The sequence below is a fragment of the Vulpes lagopus genome, chromosome 18 (genome assembly GCF_018345385.1).
Source record: "Vulpes lagopus strain Blue_001 chromosome 18, ASM1834538v1, whole genome shotgun sequence".
In the NCBI taxonomy this organism is placed as follows: Eukaryota; Metazoa; Chordata; class Mammalia; order Carnivora; family Canidae; genus Vulpes; species Vulpes lagopus.
The window spans coordinates 22,534,640-22,556,934 of NC_054841.1; the positions used below are offsets into that span (position 1 = coordinate 22,534,640).

Here is a 22,295-nt window from a genome sequence, read left to right on the forward strand (position 1 = left end):
AACCAGGGTCTACCACGAGTGGGAGGTGGGGTCATCTCTGAATCTCAATCCAGCCTGGCCTGGGGCTGGCCCACAGCAGGGGTAGAGAACACTGAAGGGCCACAGCTGGCTTAAATGCTCAACTTTTGGTCTGAAACAGAAGGTGCTGTTCAAACAGCAGAAGCTACTTGCTATGAGGGGCTGGGTCAGGTCTGACCGCTTTTCTCAGCATCTTAACTCCAGTTGCCCTTTCTGCCCCCATGAGGACTAAAACAAAACTCTACCCAGGCTGGGAATGGGAGCCAGATGAGTGACTTTAAGGTCTGCCTTCAAGGGGCTACCAATTGGGATCCCTGGGTGGTGCAGTGGTTTGGCGCCTGCCTTTAGCCCAGGGCGCGATCCTGGAGACCCGGGATCAAATCCCACGTCGGGCTCCCGGTGCATGGAGCCTGCTTCTCCCTCTGCCTATGTCTCTATGTCTCTGCCTCTCTCTCTCTCTCTCTGTGTGACTATCATAAATAATAATAATAATAATAATAATAATAATATATATATATATATATATATATATATATATATATATATATAAAGGGGGCTACCAATCACAGGGATGGTGATAACCCACAAAACCAGGCCCAGTGCTGCTGGGGTTGCTGGCCAGGGACAGAAGAATCCATCTGCCACTGAGCTACTGCTACACAATCCTGTCTGAAGGGCAAAATTACAAACAAAATGATGACAACACTAAGTGTGGGTGAGGAGGTGGGGAAACAGAATCACTCCTACATTGCTGCTGGGAATGCAAAATGGTACCACCACTGTGGGAAACAGCTTGCAGTTTCTTTTATTTTTTTGAAAGTTTTAAGTAATCTCTACATCCAACGTGGTGCTCAAGCTCACAACCTGGAGATCAAGAGTCACACATGCTCTACCAACTGAACCAGTTAGGAGCTCCTTGGCAGTTTCCTTTAAAACTAAATATACAATTATCATATAACCCAGCAACTGCACTCTTGGGCATTTATCCCACAGAAATGGTAACATGTTCACAAAGGAACACATATATGAGTGCTCATGGCAGCTTTATTTGTCCTAGACAAAAACCAGAAACAACCTAGATGCCCTTCAGAGACTGGTTTAACAAACTGTGACATATCCTGACTGTGGAATACTACTGAGCAATAAAAAGGAACTAGCTATTGACATAAGCAACAACTTGGAATGAATCACAAGTGAATAATGCCAAGTGAAAAAAAAAGCAATCTCAAGAAGGTACATACTGTATGGTTCTATTCATAAAATATTCTTGAAACGGCCTGATTATCGAGATGGGGAGCAAATTAGTGGTTGGTGCGGAGACGATAGGGAGAGGGTGATGCGGAGGCCAGGAGGGACAGGAGTATGGCTACAAAAGGCTGACAAGAAGGATCCTCTGTGTGTGGTGGACACATGAACCCGCGCATGATGAAGCTGCACAGCAGAAGACACGAAGTGAGTAAAGGGAGAAGGTAGAGTCTAAGAAGGGCTAGTATCTATGATAATCTGGTAATTTACCAAACTGGGTAAAGAATAGATAGATCCCTCTGTATCTGTATTGTTTCTTACAACTGTATGTAAATTACAATTACCTAGAAATAAAACATTTCATTTAAAAAACCCTTCCATCTGTTGGTTCATCCAACAGACATGTTTTAGGCCAGGCCCTGTATAGACTCTAGGAAAGCTAGAAGCCTTATCAGCAGAGAAATGGTTGTAAAAGGAGTGCTTGAATGGTAACAGATGCCACAGTGCAAGAGCCCAAGGGCTGGGAGCCGTGCCTCACATCTGAGTGTGGAGGTGACAAAGGGCTCTGGGAGCTCAGAGCCAGGAGCACTCAATTCCCACTCTGTTCAGAATTTCCCAGTCCTGCCGAGGCCTTGAGAAAACTTTAGGGATCCCTCGAGACAGACCCACACTAAGCATGCCCAAGCTGAGATCAGACTGCTGGAGGCGGCCTACACTAAAGGCAGATGCCTGGCTTCTAGGCCCTGGCAATTACTCAAGTCTCTGGGCCACTCTGGACTCTTCAGTACCCTCATCTATTCAGTGGGTGGGGAGGAGTTCTAACCCAGGTAACAGCACACCATATTTCATGTGGCCCTTGACAAACTCAAAGCATTTTCTCATTTGTTCTCATTCAAGGACAGCTGTGGAGCCTCCCCCATCATCAACTGAAGGGGGAATTTTTGCTCGGAATCCCTTCTCTCCACTGCCTGAAATTCTACCATTTTGAGAGTTATTCTTTTGATGGTAAGGATTCAGAATTCAGAAGGCAGCAGGGAACCAGATAAGCCGGAGTTTAGATCCCAGCTCTGTCCTGTACTAATCTGGTGGCCACAGGGAAGGATTACATAGGCTATAGCACAAGGGTAAGGCTCAGGCCCAGGGCTCGCGTGGCTCCTACTAGTTTTTGGTACAGAGTGAGCTAGACCTGGAGTGGGGCTGCGGGGAGGTGGTGAACCACCCCTGGGTCACTGGTCACTGGAGAGGCTGGGCTGGTTCTCTGACCAACCCTAGGGAAGTTTTGCTGCAAGAGCTGGACATAAGAGTAGCTTGCTGAAGCCAAGAGCAAGAACTGGGTTCTAAGCCTGGCTGAGGCTGTGTGAGCCCAGTCAGGGTCCTTGTCCCTATCTGTGGGGTGGTGCTCTCACTGGCCTGGAGGAGTTAGTGTATGCAGGGACCTGTGTGGAAGAGGTATCCCCGCCAGGAGACAGTGGGGTGTCCACAGTCAGGAGCCTGGACAGAGGACTGACCCCCTAGCCTCTTGCTCAGGGTTGTTTAGGTCCAGAGTCCTGCTGACACACACTCAGAGGGAAAGTGAACTAGCAAGGGCCAGGCCAGATGGCAAGATGTGATAAGAGGAAAGGTGAACTTATCTTGGATTTTCTATGTCTCCTAGGGCACAAGTCATAGCCAGATAAGTGGTGTGATTAACAGGGGGGATTTTCAAGGCCTCAGGGGCAGGCATCCCTCAGCTCTAAACACTGTCTTTCACCAGGGCAGGGGGATGAAAAACAGGCCCATAACTGTGCCTGCCCCTTCCCACATCACATTCCAGCCATTCTGTGTTCCTTACTCCCACTGCCCTTCTTCCCACCGTGGGGGCTTTTACACATGCTGCTCCCTCTAACCTGGAAAGTTACCACTCTCCACATTTCCTATGTCCCTTCTTCAGAGAGGTCTCCTGACTGCCCCCTACTCTCAGGTCAGCCAGCATCTCCATCAGAGCACCTGTCACATTTGTCATCTGTTCCTTAAAGCATTTACTTGTTGATGGTTATAGGCTCAGGGCTGTTGGGGAACTCTGTCTGTCTTGGCACAGCAGGTCATATCCCAGGCCCAGGGTAATACCTCAAGCTTTAGAGAAAGCTCTCAGTAATATTAGTTGAATGAGAAGATGAACCTCATCACTGCTATAAAAACCCTTCAGTTACCCCAAGTCAAGATTATTTAGCTTTAGTGAAGGCTCCCAACACTGGAGTATGTAAGCTTCTGGTATCCTCCCGGATTGGGAGCCCTTTCTAAAGTCTGGTTCCCACCAACCCCCCAACTCTGCAGCTTCATCTCCTGTCCTCCCACCCCCTTAGCACAGCCCTTCCGGCCTCAGAGAGCCAAATGTACCCTTTTCCAAACACCCCACACTCTGCATGCACCCAAGCCCTTGCACGTGCACTTGTTCTACCAGAATCCCTTTCCAGGTCTTTCAGCCGCGCCCTTCACCCCCAGCTCTTGCTGGCCTGGACGCCTACCCCTCTCCTTTGTGGATCAGCTGGAGCGCTCGGGGCTGTAGTCACGCCCCTGACATGTCACCAGCCCAGGACCCAGCCCGGAGGATACACAATCATCATTTGCCAATTGAACTTTAGAAGGGGGGGAAATGCCGCAGAGACCCAAGATGTTGGACCTGGCCAGCACCACATCCTCCAGGATGGGACTGCAGCCCTCCCTGCCCTGGGGAGACGGTCTGTGTGCCACAATTTATAATAATATAGCATGTGGGTCCAACTTTTTCATCCATTCACTTTGGAAAACTTTCAGATTTGCCCAGGAAGCTAGAGAGGGAACATCCCTCAGCATGACCACCTCCTCCAGCTGAGCCACAGCAGTATGTGCACAGTGAGCCACCGCCCCCAGGGGCTGCATGCTTCCCTGCCCCCACCTCGGCCATGCCAGTCAGTCAAGCCCAGGCTTAGACAGGAGCCAGTTGTGCAATGCCTCCTCCGTGCAGTCTGCCCCCGGCCCCAGACATCCAGCCCAGCCTCCCTGCCCCACAGTGCACAAGTCTTTGCTTCTTCTCAGTAGAAGTTCCCATTGTCTCATTTCTGCCTTCTGCTTCAAGATCTTATCCAGAAAACTCTATCCGGTCAGAATGAATTTCTCTCTTATTACACATCAAATGTGTAATAAGATGACCAAAGAGACCTTTAGACACTCAGCAGAATGGCTGTGACTCCATCTCCTAAGAGATATGGATGCAGCAACCCTAGGAAGGTAGCCCCCTGCAAGTTCCTTGGAGGCCCAGCATGGCCCTCATGCTTCTGGCAACCATGGGCCCTCGCTTGGTGGGGGAGCTGAGGAAGAGGCCTAGACTTCTGAAGAGAAGGGACGCTGGGGAACACAGATAGTGTGGAAGCCACGGCAACAGGCTTCACAGAAGAGGCCATGGGACCCATGTAAGTCCCCTGTGAACAGACAGAGCTGGCCTCAGAGCCAGAGCTGCCTTAACTCCCTTTGCTGTCCCCGCCAGGCTTTAGAAATGGCTTGTCAGATAACAGGCCTATAAGATCCCATTCCCTCTCTCACCCCCTGAGCAACCTGTCAAACCACACAGCTAAATGGGGCAACTCATTTGTGTACTATGGGAAAAAGAGAACTCAAGACTTCCACTTAGCCAGCCTCGAATTCCTCCCTCCTTCCCCCGTTCTTCCCCCAAAAGGGGAAAGTTGGGAGGGAATTCCAAGCAGCTAGGTCAGGATCAGGGCCAGACTGTCCTCTCAGAGCCACGTTCCTGTTGATAGTCCATGTGACCCCTACCTTCCCAATGTGTCAGCCTGGAGATGTCTATGTGTTAAGACGTAGCAAGGTCAAACTTTAATTTCAAAATCCAGGGAGCAGCTTCTACCCCAACATCCTCCTGGGAATACTCCACTACTGCCCACAACCAGGTGCTTCCTAACTGCCTCTCCCATCCATTCCCTGTTCCCTTGACCTAGAGCCAGCCTCCCCTAGACCATCCATACTGCTTTCTCCCTGCCCCCACCCCTTCCTGTCCTGCCTTCCCGATCCTTCCTCAACCTTGACCAGCCATTTGAGAAATCCAACCATGTCACTACTTGGTTTGAAACCTCTCAACCACAACCTGGGTGCCACAACCCACCCAGTGGACTTGAAACAAACCTTTCGGTTGCGAGCTTTCAAGCCTCCACAATCCACACTTGCCTTGGACCCCATAGGAGTCAAGAGGTCACAAAGGCAGCACAATGGGGGAGACAGAGCAACAAAGTTCAAGGATTCCCCCCCCACCCCCCGCCTTGGAGTCTTGTCCAGAAACCAGGATGCACTCCTGTTCATAACATTCCAATGCTAACAGTGGATCTTCCCAAGCACAGACTGGGCCAGGCCCGAGCAAACAGTTCATATACAGTCAATCCTCATTATTCGTGACTCTGTATTTATAAATTTACCTACTTCATAATATTTACTTGCAATCCCCAAACCAACACTCATGGGGTTTTTGTGGTCACTGCCAGACATGCAGAGAGGAGAAGTTGAGTCACCCAATGCACAGTTTCCTAGCTATGGTCTAACAAGAGGACACTCTGCCTTATTTCAGCTCTCATACTGTAAACAAGTGCTTGTAAATTGCTTTCCCTGGTCTATTTAGGGTTATGTTTTTCACATTTTTGTTCTTTTTCTTGGTGATTTCTCTATAGTGCTGAAGTGCTGTCTAGTGTTGCTGAGTGCAAGAAGGCTGTGATGTGCCTATGGAGAAAATACGTGTCTGATAAGCCTTGTTCAGGCATTGAGTTATAGCGCTACTGGCCAATTCAATGTTAGTAAGTCACCGGTATATTAAATAAGGTATCTTTAAACAGAAAGATACATAAAACAAGGTTATGTATTGATTGGTTGGTGGAAATGTTTTGACCGGAGTCTTACAGGGCCTCTATTTCCCCTAGGAGCAATGGTTCAGTATTCATTTGTTAATTCAGTGTTTGTCAGATGTCATGAACATAACTCCTGTGAATAAGGAGAATGGACTGTACTCTAGCCACCTGAATCCTCAAAATGGGTACATCCGAGGAAGGTCTGCCATTGCCCCATCTTATAGATGAGGCTCAGAGGGGTGGAAGGATGCCCTAGCTCACCTCCCAGCAGGGCAGTATTGGGGCTGGGGCTTAAACTCAGGCTGCCTGAAGGCTGACTACCACCCTGTGCCCCCCACCCACTGACAAACTGGGTGAGGGTCATGTGGAGGCAGCAGCCTTGGGAACATCAATTATTTCACCCAGAAAATGGGGTGAGATACCCAATATGCCCTCAAGAGGAGCCAAAGAGATGACAGATACGGTGTTTTGTACTCATGGGCTGGGCCCCTGCAACCACTGTTAGCATGGTTTCTGGACCAAGGATAGAGTGATCACCTCCTGAGGGACAGCCTGGAGGCCTTTCAGGAAGACATTAAGGTTGACTGGGTATGGAAGGATGGACCACAGTCAACCAGTCAGTGGCAAGGAAATGTGAGGCTTTCACATGAAGGGATTCTCTGTGAGCAAAGGAGTAGGACAGAACAGCCCCCAAGGCATGAGAGGACTGATGTGGGCAGGGCATGGGGTGGCAAAGTAGGACTAGGTACCATAGCTGGTGAAGGAAAGACAGGGACCAAGGCAAGGAGCCCTGGGACAGGACTGTGTCCTCTCAGATGGAGTCCTTGTTCTCAGAGAGAGGGGACTTCGTGCACTCAGTACACACTCCAGAAGCCTGGGAACACCCCCCTCCGATCCACCTCCCCCATGAAAGCACATTCCAGACAGACCCACCTTGGGGCTGCTGAACCTGCTGTTCCTGGTGTGAAATGATCTCCACCTCATCTTTGTGTTTCTACTTCTTCCCACCCTGATCTGTCTCTGCTCAGGAGCTAGGTCACAGTGAGGACCTCTTTGACCACCCTGTCCAAAGCTGCTACTCTGAGGGCCCTGTCTCATTCATGCATTAATAAACTTACTGGTTTACTTGCCTTTTCTCTACTACCAGAAAAGGATCCTGAATATCTAATACAGGTTCCTGAAGGTGGAGACCCTAAATATCTTGTATAATCACAGTGCTTTCCCAGCACCAGGCCAATACACTATTATTGAATAAATGAACCATTCCCTACTTGACAGGTTAGGAGTTACTCCTGACTCTGAGTTGGAATCTAATGCCCAGGGTCAGGGCTTTGAGTTCCTTTTAGGTCAGCACCAAAGCACACGCACACACTGTAGGAACACAGTCTGGCGGGAGGTAAGGCCTTGATCAACTCTGCCTGAGATTGGGCAATGAGGCTGTGGGAATGAGAGCTCAAAAAACCCTAAGGAACAGGTATCAGAAACTGTTTGAAAATAACCATTCCTAAAAGCTGGGCTAGAAAGAAAGTAAGCAGTGATTCCAGCCACATTTTCCAGGCAAGGTGTATCTCAAGTACAGATTTAAAAGAATCATTACTGAGTGAGTCCTGGCCAGGTGCTACTTTATTCCAGACATAGGCCTGGGAGGGGAGGTAATTATCACTGATGTTTTATAGATGAGGGAACAGGCTTTTCACTCTGAGCAGTGGCAGTGTAGAAAAGCTCTGTTCTGTGAGGCCAGGGTGCCAGGTTTTAAACTCAACACTGGACCTGGTTGGTAGTGTACATTGCATCAGGCCTGATCCTTTCTGGGCCTTTGTTTCCCCAGCTGTAAACTAAGCAGACTGACCTTGAATGGGGGGTCCACCAGGAGACTGGTTATCTAACCCCTCTAATCCACAGCTGCCATGTGGGGACCTGGGTGACAGAAGTCAGAAATCTGGACTTAGAAAAATAAAACCTTCATCTTTTGAAACGGATTAGCTCAAAGTTTCAAAAAAACACTGTACAGGTACCTGCCTGCCAGCTAATGTGGCCTGTGGCACCTATCTTTGTGACTGCTGGAGCGGCTGTCCTCAGACCTCCTAGTTTTCCTGGACCTCTAGCCCCTCTCCTCCTGCTCTCAGGAAGGCTATCTGTAAGCACCTCCCCCTTGGGAAGACAGGAGACCCTTGGGAACCTTGAAATTAAGGCAGCCACCTTAATTTCACCTGGTGGTGTCTTAGGTCTGGCCGAGTGAAAGCAGAGAAAGCCCCTTCTGGTTGGCAGGCCAGGTCTGGTTTCGGGTTCTTGGCACCAGATCACAGATGGTGGGAGAGCCCTATCCGGAGTGCAGATGGCCAATCTCCTTCATGTGCCAGGAACAGCTGCCTGAGAGGGTCTTGCTTGTTGGCAACTCCTCCCCACTCCAGGAAGACAGCTGCTCCTGCGCCTCAGAAGCACTGTTTGTGCCCCAGCTGGGGGGCAAGGGTGTGAGAGGGTTCTGTCCTGACATGTTCAGGCCAAAGGGGCTGGAGAAAAGGTTAAGCAATTGCCCTCCAGAAGGACCCGGAGTGCAGGTCAGCTGCTTCTCTAGGGCGGGAAACCGTGGGTTGGGACACTTTACAAACTCCAGGGCATCTCCCCTGGCTGCGGGTGGCCATGAGCTGACCTCGCGTAAAGCACTTCAACTGTTTTGGCTCACCACCTCTTTACCAGGCCTACCATTCCTGTTTCAAAGAGGAAAAACATGAAGCTCAGAGAAAGTGTGCAATCCAAGGTTGCACAGCCAGTAAGTGGAAAAGTCAGGGTCTGAGCTCAGCCTTTTTCATTCCAGAGCCAGTGCTTGTAGCTACTACTTCACACTGCCCACGGCTGGAGTTTGGTGCCACCTAGCTGGGCCTGGCTATCAGAGCCAGGCCACTTCCTCAGTCAGGACCTAGACAGGCGCCTACTCCTGGGGTCCTCAAGCAGTTTGACAATTTCCTGAGCGAGTCAAGTGGCAGCTGCTGGCTATGCTGGCCATGGGGGCAGAGGCCTGGTGCCCCCTGGATCAGAATCCTAGTGCATGGGAGGAAAAGGTGGCCCCCGCCCCCGTCTGTGACCACTGCTGCCCAATGCCCTTCCTCAGGCCTTTCTCCTCGTGAGGTCCCAGACACTCTGCCCCTCTCACTAGAAACACCACAACCCTTGACATAGGTTCCCCAGTCACCCAGGATTTTTCCAACTTGGCTCTCATATAGCCTCAAAGTAAAGCCCAGAGAGGTGAGGCTATCTCTCCCAGGTCACTCAGCTGGTTGCTGGGATTGGAAATGAGGTGGAGCCTCCAAATCCCAGGGTCCTAGGCAGCCCGGGTGGCTTAGCAGTTTAGTGTCACCTTCAGCCCAGGGTGCGATCCTGGGGACCTAGGATGGAGTCCCACATTGGGCTCCTTTCACCGAGCCTGCTTCTCCCTCTGCCTGTGTCTCTGCCTCTTTCTTTGTGTCTCTCATGAATAAAAAAATAAAATCTTTTAAAAACAAAAACAAATCCCAGGGTCCTAGGAGATACTAATGCTGGTAATTTCCAAACCAGGTTCTGAGGGCCCCCAAAGGGAACTGAGGAAGGCTTTTTGGACTCCCATTGTACTCCAGGTCCCTCAGAGCAGCTCCCATTTTCCTTTTTCCTCCATATGGAACTCCCACCCAGTACCATGAGAGCCACCACACAACTTCCACCTCCTCAGAGTACAATGAGGAAACTGAGGCTCAGAGAGGCACCTGTGCTCTTTGAGGATCTAGTAGCAGGGGCTCTGAGTGTGGGTGTGTCCCTTCTTCCTCCCAGACTGAGAAAGGAAGACGCCTTTAGGTTCCCAGCCTGGAGACCACCAGCTCCAGGCCTCCAGGGAGGCAACCCTACTTCCTCCAGCTCCTGAACAGGGGACCCAAATGGCATGCTGTTCTCAAAATCCATTTCCACCATTACTGCAACAATATCCTGCAAGCAACCTGTCAGGCAACATTCACTCCTCCCCCATTCTTGCTTTTTTTTTTTTTTTTTAAATTTTATTTTTAAGTTAGCTCTATCCCCAATGTGGGGCTCAAATACAAATCCAAGATCAAAGGGTGCACACTCTACAACTGAGCCATCAGGCGCACCCCTCCTCGTCCATTCTATGCTGGAATCTGCTACATCCTCGTTATTTATCCTCTAAGACCTGCAGTCAGCCTTGCCAGCTGCTCTGCTCTGAGGCCCCTGCTCTACCCCCCAGTACACTTATCACCCCACCCTCCTTGGGAGTCTGAGGTTTTTTTTTTTTTTTTTTTTGAGTCTGAGCTTTAAAGAGACACCAGCTACCAAGCTGCAGTTACTACTGAATCATGACTTTGTTGTTGTATGTCAAAGTTGTGACCACTAGGAGGGGGTGCTGTGGAGTAGATGATACGCAGAGTTACGGGACTGCTATGACTCCAGTCCATGTAAAAACTTGATTTGTACAGCTCCTGTCTGGCCTGGTAGGGAACTGCTGGGTCGGGGGGACGTGGGGGGAGGTGTGGAGAATCCAAGTATTGGCTTTTTAAATACTGGCTCTAGCATGTGGACTTCACTGCTGCCTTTCCAAGGTCTTAGGAGCCCTGTCTGGGCAATACTACTTAGAAAAAGCCTTACAAAACCACCACCCTCACTTCTGGAGGGCTGGCGTTAGACCCTGATGATGGGTCACAAAAGTCTGGCTTTTAATAAGATGTCACAGGCCCCTGTGTCTAGAACCAGACACTGCCAGGCCCCATGCACCTGAATTGCTGCCCTCTTTCATCATTCTGAATGACCAAGAGGATCCCAGAATAGAAAGAAGGTGTTAACGGGCTCATTCACTGTGCCTGGAGTGACAGGTGGTATATCGGGTGACAGGATCAGGAGCCAAGAAGCCTGGGCAGCTGAGAGATGGGATGAAACAAACAGTACAGAACTGAATGGGGAAAACCTTGAGTTCAGGTCAGGTCAGCACTGCCTGCCTTGTTGCCAGGTCCAGGGACAGAGATATGAGAAGGGAAAGGCCCTAGTCCTCAGAGCCTATATTAGGATTTTGAGTTTGGATCCCTAGTCAGACCGTTACATAAGAGAGCAGCACATGTGGGAAAATGCCTTAGTAACCCATGCTGACCGCAGACATGGTCTGAGGCTGCCCTGACCAAGAAAGGTACAGGACCAGGGGAGTGGGGAGCAGCTCCCACTCAGCTCTGGATAACATCGTGGGTAATGCTGGAGGCTCTGGACAAGGGGCATTGCCCAATGGGAGCCTGATGCATGAGCAGAAGTTGCAAATCCATCCCATTATGACAAATGCCTAGTTTATGGTGGGGAAGCCACACACTGGGTCCTGGGCAGGCAGGAAACTCCAGGATGAGTAAGTCCTTGTCCTGAAAAAACTCACAGTAAAATGCCGAGGTGGCAAGGAAATGCCTCCTCTACTGGGCGTCGCCCCGTGGAGCACTGCCATACGGAGCATTGTGTGAGAAAGCCGGGGACAGACTGATCAAGAATGCTGTGACTGATTAGTGCTGTCAGAGATCTGCCACAAGGGGGGTGTGATACATGTGCACCACGAATCATGCCTGGGTCAACATGAGGGAAGGCTTGGAGAGACTGGGATAGTATTCTGGAAAAGAAAGCCAACTCAGAAAAGCAGTTATCATCTTCAGATACCTAGAAGATGGTCCCGTATACGTGTGCTCTGAGTCATCACACTACAACCAGAGTAGGGACAGGAAGGTGAGGTTGTTATGGGGAAACAGATTTTGCACTATAAGGAGGCACTTTCTAAAGGACAGAGGGCCCAGGAGGGTTCAGCTAGGCTAGACACAGGCATGATAGCTGCTGAGAGAAGACACAAGCTCTCATGGGTGTGACCTTTCGGATTCCATTCAAGCCTGAGAGGATTGTTCCTTCTTTACTCTTCTACTTCACACCCAGTTCTGGATGTGACATCAGACATCGTGTGTATGTGTGTGAGAGACATTTGTACTTCATATATATATATATAATTTTGCATCCAGAGAATCGTTATCAACAAGCAAAAAAGAGGAAAATACTCATTCAGCCTAGCTACATGGGAAATGATGTGAGGACTAACACCAGGGCCTTGGCACAGATGGGGCCTAAGATGCCTTCCTCCAGGAAGTCTGGCAGCACAGAGCCCCAACCTGAGATGATAAACCCATCCTCACAACAGGAGATCCACCAACACTTGCTGCCATTTCCCACCCCCGCAATAACCTGCTTTTGAGCACTGGCTCTGCTTTGCACTCACTCACTGGACCACTTAGGCTCATGGGCCTCAGTTTCTCTCATCCATAAAATGCCAACACCCACTTGCCCTGCCCCCTGCCCCAGGACTACTGGGAGAGTGTCTGGGGAAGACAAGTGAGAAAGGGCCTGGTGGGGTCCCACACAGCTACTGTCCCATCCCAGCCCCGCCAAGGTGCTCCATAGGCAGGGGCTGGGGCAGGCAGGTTCAGTGCCCTGAGGACCCATAGCCATCCACACCCTCCATGCCACACATGTATCACCGTGTGCTATTTCTGGGTGGTGACCACTGATGTCCCTGCCTTGCCAAGCTCCCTTCTCCACCCCCCCCCCCCTTCCTGCCAACACATCACATTCTCAGCTTCCAGGCATTTGCACTGGCTGCTCCCTGCCAGCAACATCCTATCTCCTCCTTGATTCCGCCTCTCCTCCAGATCTCAGTTCCGGCATTACTCCCTCCGAGAAGCCTTCCCTGACTGGCTCCCTTGCCGGGTCAACGCCTCATGTTGAGAAGTACTACAGCCCTTGCCACCACACTGTTTTACAGGCCTGTTTGCTTTTCTGCCTCTCCCTTTAGGCCCTGAGCCCCCTGAAGGCACTGACTATGTGGTTTCCATTCCTACAACCCTGTCTCCAGCCTGGAAGAGGTGCCCAGGCAAATGTCTCCCGACATTTAGGAGATTGGACCCTGCTTCTGACTTTATCCCAAAAGTGGTACAGGCCCGTAGGGCCTTCCCCCCTGGAAGAAGACCGTGAGGACGCAGCAAATAGAAAAGAATCTGTAAGAAGTGACTTGGCAAGCAGAAGACAGAGGCACTGGGACAAGTCGTGACTACTGGCTTCCTCTTCACACCCCCGTACCTGGCCCTGCTCAATTTTTTCCCAACCACCTTTGAAAGCACAATATGGTGACATTTGGGAAGATCTCTGTGAAAGAACACCTACCCAAGTGAAGGTCACCAACCTCCCTGCCCCCACAATGGCACAGTGTACGAAGTGGGTGATTAGTAGCTAATAGTCACATTACCAGTGTTTAGTAACGGCTCAAGAACTGGTGGCTCCTACAGTGGCCCAGTCACTGTCCGAAGTCCTTACACCTGCGTCTTATATTTGATCCTCACAAGGAGATGTTTTCATCATCTCCCCTTGTGCTGCTGAGGAAACAGGAGGCTTAGAGAGCTGGGGGACTTGCTCAGTGTCATATAGCAAGTAATGTTCTATCTGCCGAGTGCAAACCCCATAGGTCTCAGTCTCCAGAACCCAACGCTTACAGCATCCAGTCTCACAAGGAGTAAAAAATACAAGCTCACCAACAAGCGTGACCACCACACATGTGCCTATCAAGCTTAGAAGCCACTTAGAAAGACAAGTATGGTCTCCTTCTGCCGGTGGAGTCTGCCTAGAGCGCGCCTCCACAAGGAGCACATGAAGAAAATGGATTTTACCTCGACAACTTCTACCCCTCTGGGAGCTGCTGCGCCCCGATGTTTTTGCAGGCATACTCGTCACACCTCCCCAGGTTTTGGGCTGTCCTGCCAAAGGACCCTCTTCCGTTCTCACAAAGAGACCTGTGACATCACCTGCCCCTGAAACAGTCCCTTCCCCTCCCAGGACTGCCACCCCTCTGTAAAAGCTGGAGGCTGTACTAGGCTGGAGATGGTGCAGGTTGCACTGGGTGTACTGCTTCTGCTTGCTTGGTAGTACCTGCCTGTATTAAGAAGGATTCTGAAGCCTTGTCCAGGCTCAGTGGGAGTGCATCAGTGATTGAGGTTGTTTGCTATGGGCCTTGTATGGGAAGTAACTGCAAGTGCAAGGTATGTGTCGTCCCTGGGCAAAAGGATCCACAGGAATGCTTTAGAACTCTATTCCCACAATGCAGAATCATGGTCCTTGACTCCCCACCAAAACCTCCACCCCCTATCCTTCCCTGCAGACCCATCAACAAGAGGGTTTCTTGGGCAATGTTTTAAATCTGGTAAGATGGGAAAGCAACTTTGTTCACAGTCTTCTACCCTTCAAAAGACTGACCAACGAGGAACTTGCAGTAGCTGCAGCCTGTGAGTGAGGGTGGCTGGGTTTCAGCCCAGGGTCCATGCCCAAGTGCTGTATGACCTCAGGCCAATCACATCACTTCTATGTCTCTGCTGCTTCTGTAACATGGGGATCAGGAGTCCTGTTTTCCTTGCATTTAACCTCATTCAAACACTGTGCTTAGGATCATGACTGCAAAGGGAAGTCCATTATCCATCTCATTGATTCTGGGGCAGCCACATAACAGGAAGTATTGTCCCATTTCTCAGAGGAGGAGGCTGAGGCTCAGAGAGTGAGGAGACTTGGCCCAAATCCCACAACAGGCAAGCTGACTAAGGCACTTACGTGGGTCCTATGATTAAGTCCACAGCCTTTCTCATCCTATTATCCCTCCTCCACAGAGGGGCTGTGGCCAGACTCCATGCAGCCACCATGGGCCTGGAAGCAAGGCCACCTCTGTGGAGAAAGCCCTCCCAGGAGCTGATGGGTCTGTTAACAGTTCCTCTGGAACGCAGGCACATAACGCTGCTAGTAGCAGTGTGCATTCGCTGGGAAAATTCATCACAACCTGAACACTTCACTGTTCAGAGACAGCATATAACCCCCTTTCCAAATACATCTTCTTAAGAAGGGCCTGTAGATGAGGCACCTGGAGGAGTTGAATCCAAGAGACAAAGCAGAATGGTGGTTGCCAGGGGTTGGCGGGGAGGGAGAAACAGGGAGCTATTGTTTAATGGGGAAGAGTTTCAGTTTTGCAAGATGAAAAGAGTTCTAGAGATGGAGGTGATGAAACAATGTGAGGGTACTTACTGCCACTGAACTGTACACTTAAAAATAGGTCAGATGATAATTGTTACGTGCATTTTATCCCAAGTTTTTAGTGAGGAGTCTTACTGAGGAATTCCTTGCAAATGAGCCCAGTTATCAAATTGCTATTTTATACCCCAAATCCAAAAGTTACAAAATAAAATATTTAAAACTATGATAAGCATGAATTTTAAACACTTCTGCTCTGAGTTAAATGTGTTTGTGAGCAGGGGCTGATCTATAATTTGCCTGCATTCTCTTTTCTGACATCCAAGAAAGAGAAATAAGGAATTCAAATAGAAAATAGGAAACATCAAAGGTCTGTAAGGACAGTGATGGGTGTATTGGTATCAGAACCTTGGAAAGGAGTTGGATGGGAGAGTGGGTGAAGATAAAAGGTTTAAACTAAAAAAGAATTAACTATAGAAAATATAGGGAAAAAAGTCATTCTAATCTCATTGCCTGGACACAAATACTATTATATCATTCTATACCAAAACTTTTTAAACTGTGATCATTTTAGAATTGCAACCTTGCTATAAAGAAATAGAAACTTCTGCTTTGGCCTTCTTACAGAGAAGTAGCGGGGAGAATAGAAAGAACAGTGGATCAAGACTTCAAATCATGATTAAGCTGTGTGACTCTGGGCAGGTCACTTAAGCTCTCTGTTCCATCCCCTCTAATAACCTGCAACCTGCAACAAACTGCCAACAGAAGCAACATAGCTTCATGAACTGTGAGGCAGTATAAGGAAGTGAGCAATAAATAGGGAGTGCTAATGAAGCCTTTTTTTGATGACTTAGGATCAGTATGAAAACCAATCAGAAGTATTTGGGAGTTCTGATGTTAATTTTAAAACCCAAAACACCTTTTAATACACCGACACCTCTGGCTCCTTCAGGGCAAAGTTTTTTTGCTTCAGAGGAAACAAGGTCACTGAGATGATGAAGCCCCGCCTGACCTTGCAGACCACTCCAGACTGAACAGAACCTCTTCTGGTTCCCTCAATATGCTAAACATTTTTCACCCAGGGGTCCTGATCCCTGCTGTTCTTGGCCTGCCCCCTGACGGCCTCCTGCCCACTGGCCACCTCACCATCCCTGACATGCCCTCCCCATCCTCTCAGAATAGGTCCCCCTCAGCCTGTTCCTTCAGAGTTCTCAGCACCAGCAGGCAGTATCTCACATATTCATCACCTGCTGGCATGGGGACTTCCAGTTGATGGAAGATCCCTGAGGAAAGAGACCAAGTCTGTCTTGTTCCCTCCCCTGCCCTGGCTTGGCACTGGCACTCTGAGCACAGGAATGGTTGGCCATTTGGAAAGGAAGTGGTGGCTGTTTGGAGGTTGGGGCAGACTGGGATGAACCCAAACCCTACTCCCTACTGCCCCTGCTTTGAGGAAATTGCTTTGAGGAAACTACGGGGCAGCAGGAGCAGAGCGAGCTGGCTTTTAAAGGTGCTGTCAGACAAACCCCGCTCCTCCTACCCCACCCTGGCTCACAACCATCCCTAGGCAGGCAGGCAGGCAGGTCCAGATGGCTACCACCACTCCCCTGTGCAGAGCAATACTATGCAAGGAAGTTCCAGGAGAGGGTGGAATTCACAAATATATTCACAGCATATTCAGTAATGTGCCCCAGCAGGAAACCCACTCAAGGAGTGATGACCCTTCAGAGACAAACCCTGGCTCTGAATGCCTGGCCCTGAGTGCTGATGGACTCTAATGGCCCTCAACAAGCATTCTTGCTTGATCTTGGCTCTCCTGGCCCCTGGGCAGCCAAGCCCTGCCATCCCTCCCTGACCCACAGTGCCTTCCTCTCCCCTTCCCTGGGCGTGCCCATACCCTAGGGGTGTCTTCCCCTCAAAATCTCCATCTACCGGGGTCCTTTCCAGCTTTTGAGGTTTTGATGGTCATCTCTCCTCTAAAGCCTACCTTGGTTCACTCCAGAGTCCCCATCATAGCCCTGCACTTGACAAACAATAACTTGATGTCCCTCCAAACACCCCAACCAGTCCACTTCCATCTTTCCAGGCATGGGACATGGATAGTCTTCAGTTATTTCAAGTCTTCTCTCTCCCTTGGATACCAACAGCAGCAACAGCTCCCATTTCTTAGCGGTTCCTCTGTACTACAGACTGTGTTCAGTGCGTTATACACACTTTGCTCTGGTCTTCATGCTGATGCTGATTTCAGGTAATGTTATCATCTCTATTTTGCAAGTAAAGAAACTGAGGCCTAGAGAGGTTAAGGAACTTGCCCAAGGTCTCACAGCTCTTGGTGGTGGCCAAGGACTAAACCCCAACAGTTTGTCACTAGAGCCAAGCTCTTGACTATAGGTCTGCGAGATCTCTAAGGTGTGGGCATTCCTCCCTGCTCACCCAGTGCCTGCCTCAGCCTTACAGTCAGGCTATAAATGCCAGCTTTCTGCATTCCACAAGAGCAGCAAGGCCAGGTGCGGATCATTGATTCAGTCATTTACCAAGGACCATCTGATCGATTACCCACCCTGGGCTCAGTGTGTGCCCTTAGCGAGCAGTCTTGAGCCAAAATGACTGTGTCTGGGGACCGTGTGATTGTGCAGACAAGAGAGGTACACAGAAATTGAATTTGTTGAAGCAAAAAAAATGATACTGTATCTACTTTGGCAAGTCTGAGAATTTTCTTAGAAAAAGCACAGAGAAACAGGAACTTAAGACCCCCACTAGTTAGATAACAGCTAATCTTTGAAATACACAGACCAACCAAATCAGGTGTTAAGATCCTCGCTATCTTCCAAGGGACCAAAACTGATTCAACAGAACAGCAGAGCTAGAAGGATCTTCTCCTGCCAAGAAACGAATGGGGACTCTGGAGCCCAGAGCTGGAGAGGATCTTGTTGGGGCCACCTAAAAACTCGGGAAGAAGCTGTGACTCTTTCTCCTCCAACCCCTGTACAATTTCTTGGGACTGGGACCAGAACAAAGGGCATTAAGGCTTTCAGGCCACCTGGGTCCTTAAGAAACCGCCAGGAGTTGAGATAAGTGCCCACCCTACAGTGACCAAAGGTTTAGAGGTCTTGCCAGTGGAGACAGGGCCCTAGCTCTTACCTTCAGGGAGAGTGGAACTGTTCTGTGAAAGCTGGTTTGGGGAAGCGAGGATATCTTTCCCAGGCCAGCAGAGGCCCAGCTCAGCCCTGGCCCGGAAGGACAGAGGTTTAAAAGGCAGTGGCTTCTCACCTGGGGCCACACCCCGGTGAGGCTGACTTTCACCAGGGAACCTGTCCGACTGGCCGTCTCCCAGACAGCGGCAGGCCAAAACACCACCCCTGTCTGTAGCCTGGCGCCTCCCCCGCGGGGCCCTACTGGGCCCCCGCCCCTGCCAGGCCTCCGGAGCAAGAGGGAGAAGAGGCCTGCCCCCTGATGTGAGGCCAGCTCGGCCTGGGTCCCTCAGGGCCAATCCCAGCCTGGGCTGGGGCTGAAGCAGCTGCTTCCTGCTTTGCCTTTCTCTTTCACTTTGGTTTTTAACCCCAAAGTGAAACTGAAGACTGCCACGATGTGGGAAACCTAGTGAGAGGTAAGGCTTAGGAGGGCTGAACACCTGGCTTCCAATCCCGGTAAGGCCGCCTGCTCACCTAGGAGGAAGCCCTCAGTTTTCCATTGATAAAATGGGAAGGAGGAACTAGGCTAATGATTTTAAACTAGTAATTTTGAACTAGAAAAATGATAGAACTTCCTCTTCCTCATCCCTACCACCGCTGAAAGCTGAAAGGGAGCTGCAGAAATGCCCTGTGGGGGACCCCAAAGGGCCTTCCCATTAACTTGGAGGAGGAGACAAAAGTAGCCTCAGTGTGGGGACCTTCCTGGCCTCCCTAACTACCTCTTCCTCACCTGTCATCTAATCACCTTGACCCTGAGCGGGCCCTGGAGTTCCAGCATCCTAGGGCAAAGCAAATGCATCCTAGGCATGAGTCTGACTCTGTCCTGGCACAGCAAGTGGAGACACCCACCAACGGATGCCACCAAATTCCTAATCAGAGCGCAGACCAGGCCATCTGCTAAGACTGGAGGTAGCCCACCCAGGACTGGTCCAAAGATCAGACTCAAACTCCAGGGTGGGATGCTTGGGTGGCTCAATGGTTGATCATCTACCTTTGGCTCAGGTCGTGATCCCGGAGTGTTAGGTTCAAGTCTGGCACCCACTTCTCCCTCTGCCTAGGTCTCTGCCTCTCTCTCTCTCTCATGAATAAATAAAACCTTAAAAAAAGAAAAAGAAAAAGAAAAAAACCCCTCCAGGGTACCTGGCATAGTGTCTAGCTAAAACCATATAATCTATTTTATGGGGGTTCCCCATTGGCTGGTTTACCAAATCTTCCCACTAGCCTGGTGATATAAGAAATGCATGGATGAACCTCTCCACTTTTCAGATGAAAAAAAATGAGGCTCGAGGAAGGGCAGGGACATAGTGGCCCAGCCTGCCCTGGGATGCAGGAGCTCAGTAAATATTTGCTGAATGAAGGAGTTCACTGGCCCAGCTGCTGCCAAGCAGATGCAGCCCAAGCCAGAGAAATGCAGGAAGGAGGACACAGCATGGGAGGGGGGGATGCCTCTCCCTGGGGACCAAGTCATTAACAGGTCCCCAGGACCTGTAACAGAGTCCCCTCCGCCCAATTCTGGCCCCACTCATTACCCTGCTATCCCATTTCTTCCCTTCATTCCTTACTTCCCCTCATCTGCACCATACTCTGGAAATACCTCACTGGCTGAGGACTGCTGAGTAACACTGGCCAACCCCCTTCCCATCTGGGCTGAATTAGAATAGTCTGGTTCTTAACCAAGGAAATGAATTTGAATCCAGGGGATGCAGGGTGCTTTTTTTTTTTTTTTTTTTTTTAAATTTTTTATTTATTTATGATAGTCACAGAGAGAGAGAGAGGCAGAGACACAGGCAGAGGGAGAAGCAGGCTCCATGCACCGGGAGCCTGATGTGGGATTCGATCCCGGGTCTCCAGGATCGTGCCCTGGGCCAAAGGCAGGCGCTAAACCGCTGCGCCACCCAGGGATCCCTGCAGGGTGCTTTTTAAAAAAAATACACACTTTCGGGATGCAAAAGAAGGCAATTCAAAATACCTAACAAAATTTTAGGTGCACAGACTCTCTGTAACAACAATTTCACTTGCAGGAATGGCTCCCACAGCTCCACAGGCACACCCACATACACACAGGTGGGGGGAAGGTGCTTGCTGTGGCACTGCTCACAGCAGCAAGACTGGAAACAACCTAAATGCCCTCCAGGAGAGAGCTGGATGACAACTGGTGGTCCATCCGTCATGGGACTGTCACACAGTCATGGAAAAGGAGGCCATGGACCTGTCTGCGTCAACAGAGACAGACTTGTAAAGAAGACAAAGTACAGAATGGTAGGCTGTAGGTAGAGAATATGCCACTGTTTGTGTAATAAAAGGTGATGTTATTGACATAGCTGCCTACATATGAAGAGTATTTCTGGAAGGAAACATCAAGACTGTTCATAGTGATTATCTAGGAGTGGAGGGTGGGAGAGTTAAATTTTTCACTGGGCATTTTTTCTACAAAGTTTGAAATGTTTAACCACATACATGTACTGCTTCAATAGAAATGTAATTTCTACACATAAAAATAACTCCAGCAAAATGCTCCCGGAGAAAGCATTCTCTATGTCTCAGGGATCAAAGTCCCTGGGACAGGGCCCAGGCATCTGGAGTTTGAAGTTTCCTCAAAAGCTGCTGGTCTACCCTTGTAGAACAGGTGGCCAGCCTCTGAGAGTAGATGGAGGCAGCCTGGACACTCCAGGGCAGGGGAGAAAATGTCAGAGAAGACTTGGGAAAAACTTGGCCTTAAGGCATAGGCAGGATTTGAAGAGGGCTTTGAATGTGGAACAGATTCAGTTAAGAGTTCCTACAGGGAGCAGTGGGGGAATTTTGCCAGGCTGGTAAGACAGGGAAAGAGGAAGGATTGTTTCTCTTAATATGAGATCCTGGCAAGTCCCTACCTCTCTTACACTTGGTTCCCACTCATGGGACCTGAGAGGGGGTAGGCCAGAAATCTGAGGATCTGCCTTTATGTCATCTCATTTAGTACTGGAGGAAAGAGAGGGTCCCCAGCTCAGCACATGGCCACAGGGCTCCACACCTGGGCAGAGTGTAAACAAATATTTGGAGGCTAGAGAAAATTCAGGCCAGGATCTAAGTATAGCAGCCCTCAGGTGACTTCCCTCCCACCCCCCTCCCCAACACACTGCTGAAGGAGCAGAGGGCCTTTTCTTGAGATGCCTTTACTTCACTTTGATAATGATTAAATCATTACTGAAGACCTCTTTTGTCACTTTTGAAGTTCAGTTTGCAGAGACTTGTTGCCTGGACTTGCTTTACCATGACGCTCTAAGCTGAGGGCTCACAAGCTACAACAGTCTAGATCTAAGCCACAGGCCCAAACTACAGGGCTCTGCAGTGGACAGAGCCCAGTGTGCAAGTCAGGAGTGCTGCGGTAGATCCTGGCTATACCTTAATGATACTGTGAACTTTGGGAGGTAAGTCTCTAAGACTGCTCTGCTTGAACTGTAGTGCCAGTGCCAGCTCATTGCCTGGCACTCAGCAGGCACTTCAGTATTCGTTGAATAAACAAGTAGCTCAGCCAGTGAATTCCAGAGTGACCTTGCTCAAGTCACTTTCTGGAATATGAGGATGATGTCCATAATAGTCAAACTCTGGAAGGAGCCTCGGTGTCCATCGAGAGATGAATGGATAAAGAAGATGTGGTATATGTATACAATGGAATATTACTCAGCCATTAGAAATGACAAATACCTACTATTTGCTTTGACGTGGAGGGACCTGGAGGGTATTACGCTGAGTGAAATAAGTCAATCGGAAAAGGACAAACGTTATATGGTCTCATTCATTTGGGGAATATAAAAATTAGTGAAAGGGAATAAAGGGAAAGGAGATAAAATGAGTGAAAATATCAGTGAGGGTGACAAAACATGAGAGACACTTAACTGGGAAATGAACAAGGGGTAGTGGAAGGGGAAGTGGGTGGGGGGTTGGGGTGACT

At 49.7% G+C, this 22,295-nt stretch overlaps 1 protein-coding gene across 4 annotated transcripts in view; it reads right to left on the reverse strand.

The window, feature by feature from the left end:
* The window catches only part of DLGAP4 (DLG associated protein 4), a 139,397-nt gene that overhangs the window by 37,239 nt on the left and 79,863 nt on the right, over positions 1-22,295 (reverse strand). The window lies entirely within an intron of this gene.